The following is a 19,411-nucleotide window of genomic DNA, read 5'->3' on the forward strand; positions in this document are numbered from 1 at the left end:
ACGTACATCATAAAATATACCAGTTAACATTGCTGTGGGAATCTTAACATAGGTATTTCCCAGCCTTCTGTGATTTTCTTTTAAACTGTGCATTAGTATCATTGTTTGTCTATAATTAAACATTGCCCCAAACATCTTTAAGTTATGTTTAGTAGGCATATTAACAGGATTAAGCTATCTGAACATTACAATAATGCTATATTTTGTATGCAGAGACACAATTTAAAGGATACATGCTTAGAAAATTTCAGACAAATATTTTTATATTAAAAATCATACTTTTTATATTAAACATCAATTGTATCAAAGGCACGTCACAGTGAAAATAATATGACTATATGATGTGACATCAAAACTTATTAAGGATGTCACATTAACTCTGTAGTTAAGGCCAAAACTTGCTTTCCATTATAAGGTTGTGATTGTGCACCTTCACCCCCAACTTCTTTAAAAAAGGAGCCAATCTACCTTTAATTTTGCATGCCACATATCATCCCAAAGAAGTGCTTTTCTGAGAAGTTTGATAAAAATCAGAAACTGAGTTTTAATGTTACGGCATTTTGAAAATGCTTTACTTTTGAAAAATGTCCTAACTTTTTTTGGCTCTTTATGTCTCCAAATGGTCTTGGCCTAGCAACTCCAGTTTTGTTTTGTTGGCCTTAGCAGAGGAAAAGTGCCTTGTAGTATTTCCGTTTAGTTTTTGTTTCCTTAGGTGAAGTCAGGGGAGGGAGGTGGATAAAATACAAAGACTTCTTTACATGCATAGAGAACTATTGGTATGACATAAGTTGAGCTTCTGCTGGACTTCAGCTTTTGCTGCTAGTAAGCTGAGCTGGAGATCAGGAGAGCGTTATCTGGGAAATAGAGACAGAGGTAGAGCGCGTGGGGAGAAAATGGGGTAGGACAGGAGTTCAGGAGAGGAGGCCAGAACCAGAAGGTATATAGACTGTACGCTGTACGCTTCAGTCTGAGAATGGGAGGCTCTGGACTAGGCAAGAAGAGGGTAGTGCACAATAGTACATGAAGTGCTGCCTATAGAGGTGCTGCAGGGAATTAGGAGGGCATAAAGGAGAGGGCATAGAGCGAGAGGGGAGAGAAGGCAGAAAGGGGTACTGGGGAGGCATAGAGGATGTGTGTTTGTGCAGGACATTGGGGGCAGGTATAGATGAGGAATGCAGGGGACCAAAGAGGGGAATAGAGAGGAAGGCATGTGCCACGGAGAGATAGAGGGAGGGTGGGTTTCAGAGGACACAGAAGGTATAAAGGGTACTGGGTAGCAAAGAGGGAAAATGAAAAGGGGCAAGAGGGCATGTAAGTGAAATGCAAGGGGCTGAGCGAGACATGGATGTGGAGGTGCAGTGTGAGACACAGAGTTAGAGATGAAGCACATAAATTCATTAAAGACTTAGGGGCTTCCACACAGATGTAGTTGCAGGCTTGGAGCCCATGTTCCAAAAATGTAAACTGAATATAGATTTTCAATACAAAGAAAAGTGATTGATTAATCATATTATTTATGTATATAATTTTATAGGATCACAAATGAAGATAAATTTTAACCGGTTACCTACTGTTCAATCTGTGCATATATTAGTGATGGCAGAGTTAGATCAAGAGACTAGACTTAGCATCACAATTTTAAAAATGCAAGACAGATCTAATATAAACAATCATGTTTTAGTTAAAAATAAACTGAAAGGCATTTAAGGGGAATTAAGTGTTTCCCTCTGAAGTGCTATGAATCCAATAACAATAGCAGCATGAACACTAGAAAGCAAGACTGACTATAAACCTAAGTGAAATTGACCTGTCTCGTTTTGTTGACCAACCAAAATAAAATGCAAAAGTAGGCGGATGGCATAAATCGGGAACAGTTAGATTTTTAAAATATTTTCATTTTTAAAAATCAGGGTGCTAGCAGCATTGCAGCTACTGCAAGGAATTTATTTTCAATACATCAGAGGTACGTGGAGAATGGCTTTGGGAATGAATGCAGCATCATGACACACCTCCAAATTATTTCATGCATAAGATTGACAAGTCTTTTTAATATTAAGGGCCATGTTCTACTCTAATTCCATACATGGGACTCCCATTAATGTCAATGGGAGTTTCACACAAAGAGCAAGAATAGAATACAGCCCTCAACATCTTTTAGTAGTTAAAAAAAATTTCAATAAGTTTACTGAATCCATCAAACTGGCAGACTCAGGCATTAGCTTCCGTTATAGTGCTGTCAGTGCTTGGTCGAGCCTAAAAACCTTCAAGCTTAAGCAAGTCTTGACACAGCATAGAAGCAGAAGCTCATGACAGCCCACTGCATGAAGTAAATAAACTTTTAAAAGCACAAAAGAATAAAGGATTAAAGGATAAAGAACATTATTTCCCCCATTTATAGCAACTTTTTCCACAGTAAGGAATGTATGTTTTTAACTGAAACCCTGCAACTTGAAAGGTTGTGTAAAAAGGAAGGACGGAAGCACAGGGGAAAGAAAATGAAGCTTCCTAATCCTGTGGAGGACAGTCTTCAGGACAGTCAGGCCAATATAATGGAAGCGTGAAACAGCTGTTGGGGCACCCCACAGCTGGGCCCCATGAAAGCTCAAAATGGGTTAGGGAGCTCATGCCTCCCACCGTGGGAGCTGCTACCGCCTGTCTGAGGGAAAGCGGGGAAGAGTTGTGGGAGATCAGGTGCTCAGTCAGAGCTTCCCCAAAACCACTTCTTTTCATGGGGAAGATTGCAAGAGGGCACTGCTGCCCCTTTCTTCCCCCACGCCTACCTCCAGTTGTCCCAACAGCACTGTCTTTGGGCCAACAGGCCTCACTACTGTGTGACAACTTCAGTCCAGAGGGCTCAGCTGACTCCTGTGCTTGCCAGCCAAGTCCCACGCTGTCTCCTCGACTGTCACTTTGGAGGGTCCAGCTGAGATATTGGGAGAGGCACCAACTATTCCCAAATCCCTCCCAATGACCTCATGCAACACTATGGGGGGTTCACTCAGATCAGTAAGGGGTTGTGTCACCACCAGCCCTGTAATCCTGGGTGCTTCTGTGCTGTGCACTTTTGGTTCAGAGCCCTGACCCTAGCACAGTGACCTCATCCTGGCTTCCACCTGCCTGGTTACTCTGCAAGATGACACCAATAACCCCTCCAGTCTAGAGTCTCCCTGAACCATCTCCTGTGGACTTCAATGGGCTTTGGATCAGGCCAAGTACCAGCAAATATGTTCTACTGCCAGTTCCCAGCAAGCTTCCCTTCTGACTTGCGAACAACTATACCTTTTAGAATTAGGTGACAAAGCACATTTTGTCCCGGGGCCCTTTCTGTAAAGATCACTGCCTGCTGCAATGGCGCAGGCACCAGTTTCCATTCAAATATCATCTCTGTAAGGTAAGAAGGGATTTGTAAAGCTGGATCTCAGCTGCAATTACTGCCTGCTGCCCATGCTCCATGCCTTTCCTTAGCAGTTTGGCCATCTGTTCCTATTGTCACTGTTGAGGTAAGGAGTGCTTTAGAAAGGACTTTTATATTGATGGGGTTTCATTTTTCCAAGCTATTGTGGAAGAGCTCAATCCTGTAAGGTGCCGGGCACCCTCAACTCCCGCTGATATTGCAATAAGTGCTCAGCATCTGTCAAGACCAAAATTTATTTTTTCCCGGGTTAGGGTATTGGGACCAGTGGACTAGGACCAGAAACAGTGCCTGATCCTTTGAAGTACTAAGTCATACTAAAGTGATTCAATTAATCCAATTCATGACATGTGCCGAACACCCTCAACTTCTATTTACTTTAATATGATGTTAGCAATGCTCAACACCGCTTAGAATCAGGACCCCAGTCAATAGGAGTGGAGAGCTGCTCATTTAGACCACAAAGAGTTTTATCTAAACTATTAAGAGCTTGAGCCTAAAAAAACCTCACTCAGGTACTCCCATTGAATTCAACTAAACAACTCGCATGATGGAAGTCTCCAGGATCGAGTACATCTATGGGCAAAGAAGGATATTTTCCCAATATCCATATTGGATCACTGCAGAAAATTCTTAGTTAGCTACTCTTTGCTCATGAGCCAGCATAAGCTTCTTATGATAATCCTACAGTTATCTTTTCTTTAGACTCTGTCCACTGCTCTGGGGGAAAATGCACGAACAAAGCAACCTGACAACCTGAATATACAAATTAAGTACAAAAATTCTTTACAAATAGGCTCTTGGTAGAATATGTAAGTGCAACTAGAATTTCTACAGCACACCCACAGAGTTTATTTGTAAAATGAATGAAATTATGCCAAGAAGATGACACTTCTATTCACCTTCACTTACATTGGCTTCACTTGTTTTACTGTTTTGAACTAATACAGTTGGCAAACTAAAGCGACTTAAATGACAACTTTTGGCAATTGCACAATGCTCAGTAATATATGTGCTGAAGTATGAAATCCATTAGCACCAGATACATCAAGGACCAAATTAATTTTGCATCTGGAAAGTAGGTTCAGAGAGGAGGGAAATACCACTCACTCCAGATACAAGTACAGCATTTTTGGTTTGTTTCTTCATTTTCTTTGAACACAAAAATCTAGTTTTCAGAACATCCCTTTCCGATGGCATCCTGACACTCAATAAAATACATCAAGGTAGGTATTTGCTTGCTATTTCCTGTAGAAACACAATAATGTTCTTTGTGTGGTGTGACAGTGAGTAGCAAAGATGGCAACAACACTTGGGAGCTTTCACTACTGGTGGGGAAATTATAATAATTTAAAAAGCAAACAAACTAAACAGGATATCCCAAAAAGAACAATAGGCTCAGAGAAGAATAAGTTTTTTGAAGGGAGGCACATGAAATGACAGGAGAGTGCACTGAGGTGTGATGAAACAGAACCTGTGCTGGAGTTCTACTGATCTGCTCCCATGGAGCCCATTAAAGAAACAAAACTTAAGAGCCCAGTTCTGTATTGTTTTGCATATTCAAACTTCCTACAGACTCCAAAGGGTGTTCTGGGAGTGCAAAGGATGCAAGATTGGGGCTTGCTGCAGCAAGGGATTTTTTTCCCTGCCGTTTAGACACTAATTGTGCAACAACCTGTTTTAATTAAATGTTGTCCTGTGTTCTTCCCACTCTCGGAGAATAAATAATGTTAATTTGGGTGAGGATAGCTCTTTTTAGCAATGCCTCATTTGCTGCTTGATCCCAAACTGTGAGAGAATCAGGCCAATTATTTCTGAATGCAGGCATGATGTGCTTTAAAGAAAATAATACACTTCTGATGTTTTTATGAATGGTCAAGTCTACCTCTGAATGAAAATTCATATGCAGGGATAAAAAGCAATGCAGTGAAGCTATTCCCCCATTTACACATAGTAAAACTGTGATTACCTCTTTTTCTCTTCACGGAATAAAAGACTACTACCCTAGGGTCAATGTACAGTAGCTGTAGTGTATAAAAGAGAAACTGGGCAAGTAATTTCCACTCTCACAATAACATTCAAAATAAAATCCATCTAGACAAAAGGCCTAGTTTCCCTACTGATTTGTGCTATGGTGGAAAACAGTTGTCTGCTACATTAGTGAGAAATAACAACTTCAGACAGTCAGACACACGCTGAAATGTTTCAGTTGAAATCAAACTCTGAGAAATTTTTTAAATGTTTTCAACACATCAGCATGAAGCATCGACCTAGTTGGAATCACTTAGATCTAAAGCAAATGCACTGATTGTTTTCACAGCATGCTTTTCTTCTTCAAGCTGCAACAGGCAGACTGGCAACTGCTGTTCGGAAAGGTTTTCAGCCCCCTGCTTTGGTCTGCTGTAGCCTGTGACACGATCAATACCAGGGTTAGAAGGCAGAGGAAGCTAAGGAAAGATTATGAAGATGAGGTGAGTGACAGAATTACCTTACAGGATTTGTTCTCTCTCTCACCTTGAATCTCATCTATCTCAGACGAAGATGGAAAACCATCAGAGCACAAAAATCAAGAGAGGTGGGGGAGGGTCTATGTGGCGTCTGCACAGACCGCACCCAGCAATGTATTTTAAGCATGTAACATTAATCAGGCATTTTCAGGCAAGGAAGCAAATCTTCTGGAGGGCATCTTAGGTATATATATATGTTTCAGCTGATAACATAAAAACTGCTTTTCTTTCTTCATTTAGAACAATTAGCATTTGTAGGGGAAAAGTTCACGGTGAAATAAAACTTGAGATTTCATTTTTAATCCTTTAACTGCACAGGCTGGGCATGGTGATCTGTAGGCATCTATGTTACCACCCATCCTGTGGATTAACAGGGAGCTTCAAAATCAGGGCAATATCTCACCCTCCCTTAATACTAGTGCATAATATCAGAAAGTCATCAGTTATTCTGATTAATATATCACTGCATTGAATGCTGTAAATTAGGTTATAGTGTTATAAAGCTCTTAGCAATATACAGCTGATTAGGTATCACTTCAATAATTAAACATTTTAACTGTAACCCTACCAATTTAAATGTGCTACAATATTTGTTGGGCCTCCTATGACAGGAGGTCAGATTCTATGACCCTGCATGGAAATGTGATGCTATTTTTCTGGCTTTACGCCAGCACTGACTTACCTAGATGGGTCCCTTGGGCACAGTCAGTTCACATTTCCATTTTAGCATGGGATAAAATAGAAGATGAGGATGAGAGCAGAAAGTTTTGCTTTTTTAATAACACTACACTGTTATCTCAGTGCTCTACAACACAAGTATCTAGTTTCCTGTAGAAACCATAAGTAACCTCAGTCAGGACAGAATGCCTTATCTTCGCTATGTGGCCTGTTCACAAGACACCCCATAGTAGTTACAGAATTAACCCCAGGACATTTCTTTACTAAATGCTTAAAAACTTTCATGTACTATATACAAAACTTGATTTTTAAAAAATAAGAGGTATAATTAATGACAGAGGCCCGATTCTCCACTGCATTGCACCTCCTATAGTCATTTACATCTAGGCAAACAGGGGTAATGTGCTACCAGTTCAGAACAGGAGCATTTTTACATCCATTTTGCTCAGGTGTACAGGACTACAATCTGTATAGCAATATCGTACAGTGGTTTCCATTCCAATGGATTCCAGACTTTAGTAGTAGCTATTGAAGTCAGAGAACACTGACTCCAGCCATAATCTTTGATAACCCTGACCAGCAAGTCAGTCTCTTGTCAACCTGTTTCTGAGACTCACCCATGTTGTATCAAACCAACCATTTCAAGGGTGGAAAAGTAGCACCGTTTTACGCTAAACGCCAAAAGAGTTTAAGAAAGGAAGTGAAAATAATTAAAACTACAGGAAGAATTTAGTTAAGAAGAGCATAATTACTCAAATTAAAAATTCACCATCTTGTCTATTAAGAAAGAGTCCACGAGTTCTTAAAATGACCACAAATGATCAGAATTTCAGTTTTCTATGTCCCCTGAAAACAGCACCACCATCAGCACAGTATAACATAGTACCATTCTGGTATCTCAGCTCAATGTTGACTTGATGTGAAGAGTGCAAATTAACTTTCATCACTTCCTGCAGCTCTTGGGCTTTCCTTAGAAGTTTCCAGTCCATGGATAGTACTAATGAGGCACAACCCTGCCTTGCTTGAGAGATCTAATAACTCAACATGATATGACTGCGCATTTATTATTTATAATAAATTCCTTGTTATTCCTAACAGTGAAGCAACTACTCAACAGACATTACCATATGTTAGCAGACCAAGTCCCATCCCTACCTCAAGCAGAGTGAACAATATGATAGCAGCAAATGGCATGTTTTATTTTTGGTTTGGTATGTTGCTATGGTATGAGGGGATTTTCTAGATGGAAAGCCGGGTGAAGGGCATTGGAGACCATGAGGGAAGAGGCATGAGCGGTTGGAGAAAACAGCCAGTCATCATAGGAGAGAATATTCGGAGTGAAAACTGCAAGAAACCGTCTGATGACATCATCACTGTGTTCCTTTGTCCCTACTTCATCTGCTGTGCTAGCTTCAGTCTTTGCTCTCTCCTCCCTGCAGTTTCTCCCCTGCAATGGGGAAGGATAGAACTACATGGGTCCTAGCGTCCCCTGAGAGATAGGTCTGCCCCCCCACAATTTTGGATCCAGGAGTGCCGGGGAAGATGGGTGGCCTCAGCCAGGCTCCATTTTATCTCCTTCCCAGTTGAGCCATATCTGCTTGAACTAATCTCTACAGCTGCTAAACCAACTTCAAAAGCCTCCTAGGTTTTGGCTTCTCCAAAGCAATAAGACAACACAAATCTTAGCCTAAAGTACTACTTCCCTGAGCCTGGCAGCTCCTAAGATTTCCTCTGTAGGCCATCTCTTACTCACTTTACATCCTAGCTAGAGCTAAATATACCCGTCTACCACTTTGACTCAACAGTGGTTACCCTAAATTTTTAATGCAGGGTTTTAGCACCACAACCCAGAACTAAAACAAAAAAGCCATGCACTCCTTTACAGGGTCTTAGCATCTGCCACACTCCTGGACTACTGTATTTAAATGAACCACAATGTGGGTTTGAAGCACTATTCTCTGTACAATAATTATTCTCATTTACAAAACACTCTGAAAATCACCCAACATTCTCTGTGCTTTTTGTCTCATATTTACAGAACATCATCTGGCTGTGAGATGCTTGTTGTCAAATTGCCACCCACACTTCAAAACACTCCTGATGTGAGACAGAAAACACAAAATATTTATTCAACCCATGGTTTTGAGGGCTTTTCTTTTGGGGAGGGAGTACCCTACAGACTAGTCTGTCACTTGACAGTATTGTTCATGATCTGGCAATATGTTTGGTAATTGTGTCAAACTGACACTTGAGAGTTCAATTAATTCCTTCTCAAAGTAAGAAGCAAGTTTCGCACATGCCAAAACCTTTTCTTTCTTAAATTATACATAGATGTTTTGAGATCTTTTTATAAAAAACACCATTTTTTAAAATCCACAATGCAGCATGTAGGTGACAGACTCAAGCTAGACATTTCAGCTGCTGAAATTTATGCTAACATTTAAAGACATCTGATTACCACTTTACATGCGATTGATATATAAAAACAACATACTGAGCACATGTAATCACATTGTCATCTAAGAAATAAACATGTACATAGTCAGTACAGTACTCCTTTGCTATGCAGCACATTTAGATACCAGACACAAAACATACTGTCCATTAAAGGACATGGAGTGAAACCCAATCCTGTGCAAAGAACAAGCACAAAGCCTATGAACCACTTGAGTCCCACTTAAGCCCTCAAAATAAGACTTAAGAGGGACTTAAGTGGTACATAGGTCCCACTGCACAGGGATACGTTTCACCTTCAATAATTAAGAATACAGATTTTGACGTATTGTTCAGCTGTTTCTAACCTGATTATGACTAGGGTCTAAGAATTGTTTGCAATTACACAAAATCAATACATTTTAAATAGGCTATGGTAAAACTGAGAAACTCGCACAATAACTTCACCAGGGAGAGACAATACCTGAAAACTTGAAGAGAATTATGGATCACTTTAATTAGTATTTTGCCCTTCCTTTTCCTGCTGTGAAGAAATTTATTAAATGAATAAACTATGGCTAAAAAAAAATGTTCACCATCTCTACCTTTAAATACATTATTTTTGTCCTCAGTGTACTTGTTATGACATCATTACACATCCCAGCGAACCCCGCATCAGAAAATCAACACCTTCAATTTCTTTGCACCTTCACTGCAGCTTTGCCTAAAAGAATGAACAGTAAAATATATAATAGCATCCGCTGCTGGCAACTGATAAAAGCAAACAAACTTTCTGGAAAATGTGCTGTGTATGCCTTCAGTACTCTATTTACTGCAGAGCTCTCAAAAATGGGGGTGTGGTGGAGGGTGTCTGAGTACAACCCAGATGTTCAGTCCTGTCCTACTGAATTTGCTGGTATTTTCCATTTGTTTGGGTTAAATTTTGGAAACTAGCCCATCAGTTCCTACTCTAGGGCCAAGACTTTGAAAAGTGGCTGGTAATTTGGGGAGCTTAAATTTGAGTGCCAACTCCAGACCCTTTAAAGACTGAGTTTTGGAGGTGGGGCACTCATCACATTCTGAAAGTCAGGTCTCAGTTGGGCACTTATGAAAAACATCCGTTCTCAAGGATGATGGTGGGAACATTTGCAACACACCCCAGTAGTAGTCAATTCTCAAGAGAATCAAGTCATCATGGCCCATAGGCCATGAAAAAAACAAGTTGAATGACCTCTTATTTAAGTGGTTGGGGTGGGGTGGGGTGGGGCAAAGGGGAAGGCTGCATCCTCACAGAGTGGATAGCTCAATAAAATCAAGTCAAACAACTTCCAGTCAGAAAAGAAAAAGTTAACACTACTTTTAATCTCTCTCTTCACACAACGCCATGAGTCTGTGGAACTCTTTGCCAGAGGATGTTGTGAAGGCTAAGTCTGTAACAGGGTTCAAAAAAGAACTGGATAAATTCATGGAGGATAGGTCCATCAATGGCTATTAGACAAGATGGACAGGGATGGGTGTCCCTAGCCTCTGTTTGCCAGAAGCTGGGAATGGGTGACAGGGTGGATCATTTGATGATTACCTGTTCTGTTCATTCCCTCTGGGGCACCTGGCATAGACCACTGATGGAGGACAGGATACTGAGCTAGATGGACCTTCGGTCTGACCCAGTATGGCCATTCCTATGTTAATATTTTACCAACTATTCATGTTAATCAACATAAAATTGTGCTAAGCCATTTATATTTTGTTAATTTAATGTGAGTGAACTGTTACAAAAAAGACTTCAGCATACTTTTTACCAGGGTATTATGAATGTTTAAAGCAAAATATTCATGATCAAGAAAGTCAGGGATATAAGAAATATTAGTGATTATTTTCCTAGAAAAGGCACAGTTCTGTCTCCTGGCCCTGCCTCACTAGAAGATCCTGCTTTCTTGCAATTTCCATTGTTCTAAGGGAAAGCTACAGTACGTAGCGTACAGAGTTATCGAACACAGATGACTATTAGCATCACTTGTCTGGATGCAATACTTGCAGAATGCAGGTTTTCAGAGAGACAATGTTGAATTTTTTCGTAAAGGACATGAACACTGAATACATATAACATTCAGTTCATATAATACATCCTATTTGGGAGTTTTCAGGCACCTTATTTTGGGGGCAAACTTCGAAGCTGAGATATTATGCTACTAAAACACTAGTGAATAATTATCTTTCCTTGAGGAAGCATCTAAATCTAAGACTTGAGCTTCAATTTTAGTCATTTCTCAAGGTTAACAAATTTAAGGAATATAGTATGTTGGTTGGGACTGTCTCTTTATTGGTGCCAGTTAAGCCAAAATATGGCAAGTGATGGGACCTCATGTGGAGTTTTATGATAATTGACTTTTATCTTCTAGAATTTCAGAAACATCTTTTTAAACAAATCTCTCTATTAACAGCTACTAGCGCAACTAAAAATGTAGCAATAGACAATAAATATATACAAATAAAAATGATCCTGCTATAATAGCAAGTCTGTTTGGGGGAAATTACCTATTAAAACATATAAAATGATTTATAAAATATGTCAGTGCATCTAGAACACTGCACATTCTTCAGATTTTCTTTTTATTTATTTATTCACAGTTAGAAAAGTACCTCACTAGGACATGAGATGCTTGTTGAACAAGGGTGTCAAGCAAATCCCCCTTGATGACTTCAGTAGTATGAGCGGGACCTAGTGAGGTGCACTTAATCGAGTCCCATATCCTTCCAACCACCATAGCCACAGCACAATTTTAGATCATTCTCTACATGGGATTTTAAAAATTAATTTAAAACTCAGTTTTAAAAAAATGTAAATTGAGTTAAACAGTATTTGGTCAGATTAAACCACTTCAGCTAACTCAATACACAAATCCTTACGAGTCAGGATGAATGTCATTCTCCATCTTGGCAGCAACAATCTTTTTATCATATGATAATGATAATAGTTACAAAAATATATATTCAAAGGTGTCTTAACCTCGTCTGAAAAAGAAGCCGGGGCTTATGAGTTCTTTTTGTCTTGAGGGGTATGATTTAGATGGATGACAGTCCTTTTCTGTTATATTTGATCAGAGGTTGTAAGCACTATAAAGTTTGTCTGTCTTCCTGTCTTGAGGCTTATATACAGAGAGCATCTCAGATGAGTACATGGAATATCTTTTTGCTTGTGTGGCTGGTACAGGACCAGCTAGAGTAAACTCATGTAAAACTGTTACATCTCCCACTGAAATTAATGTGCTACATGTCTTTATTCCAATGAACTTTTACATGTATGTTCAATCAAATCTCAGGATTAGGATGACTAAACACTGATCCCAGCAAAGTTTGTGTTCAAGCTAACAAGGGAAATTATGTACCTAGAGCCTGAGAAAGACAAAGACAAGAGTCCTCTACGAAGACCACTAGAATGCTATGCCAACTTCATTTCCCTGTTCAGAGTTTAGGCCGTGATCCAGCAAAGTACAGGTTTACCTTTAAGCACATTAGCAGTCCCACTGACTTCAGTGGAACTACTCACATATCTAAAAATAAGCATGTGCTTAAATGCTTTTCTGCACTGGGCCTTAGATACTATGGTAGCTGTAGTAAAGCATTAGGTAGCTGTAGTAAAACATTAGCTAGTTGTTCATCACACTCACAATACGTTATCTTCAAATGTTACAACTTTTTCTCAATCATAAGTTCCCATCAAACAAGGGAAAGCACACACTTTTCACAGAAAATATGTATGTTAAATGCATGTAATATATATAAACACGCTATACTTTGGACTATTTTGATAGGGATCAATTAGATTTTTTTTATTGCCCCTTTTTTTCCTCAATTTCCCTCCCAATTTCAGTCAGACACAGTGTAACTAATCAATGTGTTACCCGTCATGTGATTTTATTTTACGAGTTTTTTTAAAACTAAAAAGAATTTCAGTGCAGAAAACAATATTGGAGGAAAAATATATCTGACAGCTGAAATCCACATAAGTTAGGACATTCAGAAGTGATGGTTCCTACAACAACAACAACTCATGCAGGCTGCATACACACACACAGACACAAACACAAACACACCAGCACAAAAATTAACTGCATATTGTGACAGGGTCAGGCCAGATGGCTATAGGAGAGTAATCCTATTGGGATTGCTAAAGGATCCCCCCTCCCCCCCGCCTAAGAAAGGGAGAGTAATAGAAGGCAGATTACAGGAGAGTAATAGAAGGCAGATATATTAGCCCCCAGTTAAGTAGGTCCCTTTTCCCTGGGTAAGGTAACAGGGAAGGTTCCAGAACAATCGGGAACCTTCTGGAGACAATTAAGACAGACAGACTGATTAGAACACCTGCAGCCAATCAAGAAGCTGCTAGAATCAATTAAGGCAGGCTAATCAGGGCACCTGGGTTTAAAAAGGAGCTCACTTCAGTTTGTGGTGCGTGTGTGAGGAGCTGGGAGCAAGAGGTACTAGGAGCTGAGAGTGAGAACGCGTACTGTTGGAGGACTGAGGAGTACAAGCATTATCAGACACCAGGAGGAAGGTCCTGTGGTGAGGATAAAGAAGGTGTTGGGAGGAGGCCATGGGGAAGTAGCCCAGGGAGTTGTAGCTGTCGCACAGCTGTTGCAGGAGGCACTCTAGACAGCTGCATTCCACAGGGCCCGGGGCTGGAACCCGGAGTAGAGGGCGGGCCCAGGTTCCCCCCAAACCTCCCAACTCCTGGTCAGACACAGGAGGATTTGACCTGGACTGTGGGTTCATGAAAATGGCCAAACTGAGGGCTGCTGTGAAGCTCCAAGGTGAGCAAATCCTGCAATAAGCACTAGACCCACCAAGGTAGATGAAAAAGAAAAGGAGTACTTGTGGCACTTTAGAGACTAACAAATTTATTTGAGCATAAGCTTTCGTGAGCTACAGCTCACTTCATTGGATGCATTCAGTGGAAAATACAGTGGGGAGATTTATATACATAGAGAATATGAAACAATGGGTGTTACCATACACACTGTAACGGGAGTGATCACTTAAGGTGAGCTATTACCAGCAGGAGAGTGGGGGGGGGGGGGGGGCGGGCCTTTTGTAGTGATAATCAAGTTGGGCCATTTCCAGCAGTTGACAAGAACGTCTGAGGAACACAATATACAGTAATTCAAAATGCTAGGTTTGTGCAATGTTATGGGATCCTGACCTGTTAAACAGCAATAAGGATGGAGACAGAAACCAGAACTGCAGCCTTGAGTTTTACAGGATCTTTTCCAGGAATCCCCTACCATAAATTGCAGTAACTTGGCCAGGGAACATTTTCATTGGTATCTGAAACAGGACTTGAACTGGGGTTGGGAGTAGAGGAGTAATGGTACTTATCTAAGCAGTGTCCACAGGCCCTGTAGAAAGTTGGAATGAATCATAGAATTCCCCTCTTCCCAAGATTCCTAGCGTAAACCATGGCATCAGATGAAGACATCTGAAAAATGTTAATAGAAGATGCTATTGGGATCCAATCTTGAGCAGGATATTATATAGCAACCTCTAAAGCCTTTCAATATGGTAACTCAAATCTCTTTAAAGTCAGCCCATGTTTCTCCACTGGAAGAGTCAGCATTTTTGTCTATTCCTTTGCGGTAGTAGTAACTTTTCAATGTCACTAGATCCTAACATACAAATATTTCAAGAAAACATAAATATTAAAAAAATACTTAATTTATATACTGGTTCCAGCTCTATTAAACAGTAAGACAGTATGGGAGTATTAGTGCCACAGCTGATGTAGAATATGGCTGTAAAACATAGCTGCTACAACATAAAAAAGTGAAAGGGGACAAGAGAAAAGATGGATTCTTTGGGAATTGAGGTTCCTTACACCACAAGTTATGAGTATATCTTAAAAAGTCCTGTCCTTCATGGTATGCCATTGGGATGAGTTAATATACAGCTCTTTGAAGATGTAAAGTTCTCTATGGCTTCAATCCTACATTGGGATCCACTAGAGCAGATCTCTGAAGAGTCCCCCGATATCACAGAGTTTCTACACTAGTTCCCACTGTAGATTCTTTGGGTAAAATTCAGGCACCACTAAGTCAATGACAAAATTCCCATTGACTTCAATGAGGCCAGGATTTTACCCTTAGTTCAGAGCCTTAGGGAAAGGCTTACCTTAGTTTTCAGCTTGACAGCCCATTAGATTTGGATAAATGCACTGTATTGTATTTATAGAAGTAAATTTCCAGTATGGTGTCCTTTTAGGCAGCAAGGTGGTATTTTACTCTGTCATACATGTAATGCAGTCAGTTCACATTTGTTTAAAAAGAACAATACATTATTTCTAGCTAGGTGAAATCCGTACTTTTTTAGAACATTCAGGGACTCTCAGGAAACAGTCGAGTCTCTCAGAAATGGCACAGGTAATTTGTGAATACAACAGGCAGCTATTGCTAAAATACTAATTAATTAATTACCTTGGACCTGATCTAAAATCCATTGAAACTTCCCATTGACTCAAACAGTTTTGGATTAGACCTTTAGTATTTATAGTGGCCCTGACTGTGTTCAGGGCAAGGATCTATATTTGGGGCCAAAGTTTTTGCGTGATTAGCAACACTGAATGTCAGACTATGTCTGTTAAATTTGTAATGTTTGGTTTATCATGCATTTCTTTTTACATGTAATGTGCATGATTTGAATAAGTGAAGATTCTATTTTTAAAAAAATATAGTACATTAGAAGATTTACATGCCACTTTATACCGCAACATTGGATCCCTCTTTCTTCTCCCATGATTTGCGAATGCAGCAGGCTGAGCTATTTCACCATATTTTTCAGACAAATAAAAAATGCTAGCAAAATTACTTAATACATATAAACAATAATGTATTTGTGAGCCACTGTTTTCATAAGAAATATGGTAAAAAATAATTCATGGAAGTGGGACTTGCAGAAACATTTTCTTTTTTTGCCTTTCAAAGTGCAAAGGAACCCACATCTGGATTGCAAAAATAGCGTTGCTAGCCTGGCCAAATTCAAAGCTGAAATGGTCACAATCTGCTTAAATTCCATGAGTAGTTGCAGTTGGATAAGATATTCCTCACTTCTTGTCCCAAACTGTTATGTAAATTTGCTGTGTGCTGTTAAACGTTTGCATTGTTTCATCTCAGTGGTGGATGAAATGATCCTTGTAGGTTATGTTTGTAAAATCACTCTGGAATACATAAATACATTTAAAAGATGGAAAACATTACATAAATGGTTTATATAATTATTCAGAGGATCTAAAAATGAGACTCTGCTCCACAAATAATGGTAAATGGTTAAATTAACAGATTGTATAGACCATCTCTTCAGAATCCAGCCATGTTGACTGTACTGTGATGCAAACTACTTGATACAACTCAGTAAATTATGGATGGGATTTTCAACGGCAATCAATATTTGCCTAATTCTGCTCCTACTGAAGTCAATGGGAATTTTACAATTGACATCAGTGGGAACAGTTAGGTCAGTGCTAAGTGCTTTTAAAAACCCTGCCTTTCATCATCATTCCTTTTTATTTCAAAGTCTTCATGATGCTGTTGAGAAAATAAAAAGACAAAGACTACATTCTAGTACAATGTGGTACAGTAATTTCATTTTTTGCTCATCCTTTTAAATATAATTATATAAACTACTGTTTCATCTGTGGTACAATCTCCCCTTTTACTCTAAAGGACCTCCATCCCCTATTCAAATCCATCCTTGAAAATCAGGTCTTCAGTGAAGCCCCTAAATATTTCAGTGGAAAGATAGATACCACACTCTCTCTTTGCCCTCTCCCCCAAAATACTTGAACTACACCTTGTTGAACCATCTATATATTTATCATGTTTCTGACCTGCATTTTGTGTATCAAATTTAGGGAACTAGTGACAGAGAAGAGTACACTCTGGTAATGGTGGCAGAGTTTGGCCATAAAACAGTCGCATCTTTGGGACAGAGACTGTGACTGTCCTTATTTGTGACTGTGCCAAGCACACCGCTGGCACTCCAGAATCAATTATCATTTCTTTTCTTCAAACGTCACAACTTTAACTTTATTTTCATGAGGCACATATCTTGTCCAGCATTTATTATTTTAAATCGTGGTAGGAATATCTCTATCACCAAGGACCTTAGCTGCAAAATTAAAACCCATCTCATCTTCTCTCCCTCCCTATCATTTCTTTCAAAATATTAGAGATATTTTAATCATTACCTCATGTTTCCACTGTATATCACAATTAGCTAACAGATACACTGAATTTAAGATAGTATGTTACAAAATAGCTCTTAAAAGCCCAGCGGGCATGACAAAGTATATACTTCAAGAGTTAATCTTTTAAATTTCTTAGTGTTAGTTGTGGCATTAGATTGTTACAATTAATCCCCAAATATGGGAATCATGGTAGGCCCCAATTTTGCAATAAACTCTGCATGAGTGGACCCCTGCCTGCAGCCACATGAAGATCACTGCACAATCTGGGCTTTACAAATATTTACAGGGGAAGACAGAACTAATAGCCTCCTTTCTGCTGAACTCTTCAGGATTTAAATGATCCCATCATCATGTTTGAGTCTGCAGATTACTGAATGAACATGTCAATGAATAAACATATAGGTCCAAATCCTGGTCCCATTAAAATCAACAGGATCTTTGCCACTGATTTCAATGGGACTGGGACTTGGCCCATAATCTAATGTTAGCTCTGAATATGATGGTAGCCGGAGATAGACGTGCAGTATGTGGCACAAGTTCCCAGTTTCAAAAGGGTTAGAATAGTGAAGTTCCATGCAATATGGTGAGTACAAAGCATAAAGGGCTCAATTTTGTCTCCATATACATGTTTTTCAATGCCTTTGACATCTATGGTGGCTGCATCTGTGCATGCGAGTAGAGACCTGAGCCTGCATAAATAATACAGTGATATGAACCTTAAGAGGACATCTAGTCTATGTGAATCTATCTGAAGTCTACGTGAATCACGTGAATCACTTTTTAACAATCCACCTTGTATTCATGGTGAGAAAACAAAGAGATATTAATTATTTTAAGTAAAACACAATATGGTTAAACAAATCACGAAAGTTTTTTTCACCTTCCCCAGATCATTTTTTGAGGGATGCACAAGTGGATGGCCAGGAAAAATATTTCAACTTTCCAATCTCACTGAGGGCCATGCCAGTGTAGTGAACACCTAAAATGGCTCTGACCAAGCGAAGGCTGGTTGAACAATACTAACACAAAAGTGTGTTTTACTAAAGCAATTCCAAAAGACTCATTAAGTCACGGCAGGAGGGTATCAGCAGCACAGCCAGCTTCACCTTTGCTAACAGAACAACTCTGGAAATAAGTCACCTTTAAGGATTGCTTTATAGTCGTAAGTTATATAAAATCAATAATATTTTAAATGGTAGCATCCCGGATTCGCTGCCACCTGAAATCCCATTCCTCTCTATCCTCAATTAATGCAGAATAAAGGAATTTAAGAGGTTAACGTTTGACACTCACAGCCATTAGAAGTTTTTTGCAAAATTTTGGTTAAGAATGGTAAGATATCAGGAGCAGGTTCTGATTTTACACCTGCATTTCTGTTAGCTATTATTTTTTACGTAGCACCAACAAGTAGGTTAGGTGCTTTGGAGACACTCGTTAAGACAGGTCCCCCAGCTTAGAGACTAACACTGACACTGAACAGACAAAGATGCAGGGAAAGGATATAACACGTACGTGTTTTTATAATCCCTAGCCCATTTTCCCCTACTGTAGTCTCATCCAGCCCTTCAACCAGCCTAATCTTGATTATTAGTCCCAATTTTCCCCAGCCTTTGCCAGGCCACCATTTATTTTTAACCCATTACTAATATGCTGTAATAAACTGACAGAAGACTGTATTTCTTTAAAAAAATTAAGTACAAGTAGTGGGCTGGAGTCTTAATCTTGGGGTGGAGCATGTTCAGGGAATTTAGCTGGTAAATCTAAGAAGTCTCTGCTGAGCACGTACAAAGTCCATTTTTCAAAGGTTTATAACTTGGCCAAACTTTGGTGGATTATGACAGGCAAAAGATACACCCCTGACAAAAGGACCGCTCTGCCAATTATCAAGTCCCTGCTCCAAAGTATGGGGGCGTTAGAGCTGTTCAAAGAAAAGGTCACCAGAATTTTTTCATATGGGCAAAACAATGTATTTTTTCCAAGTCTTGTTGTTGACATTTTCCAAAATAATTCAGCTTGGGGCAGATACTTAGCATGTAATTCTTCAACACAAGCAGTTAAAATTTGGCAAAGTTATAAGCAACTGAAAGCAGGGTCTTATAATGGGAAGTGTCGGGCAACCTTAATACTAGGTGGTGCTACGTGCCT

General features: G+C 39.5%; 1 protein-coding gene across 1 annotated transcript in view; it reads right to left on the minus strand.

Annotated features, from left to right (window-relative positions):
* Positions 1 to 19,411, minus strand: part of POU6F2 (POU class 6 homeobox 2) — a 377,737-nt gene that overhangs the window by 347,726 nt on the left and 10,600 nt on the right. The window lies entirely within an intron of this gene.

Source organism: Natator depressus, chromosome 2 (genome assembly GCF_965152275.1).
Source record: "Natator depressus isolate rNatDep1 chromosome 2, rNatDep2.hap1, whole genome shotgun sequence".
NCBI lineage: Eukaryota > Metazoa > Chordata > Testudines > Cheloniidae > Natator > Natator depressus.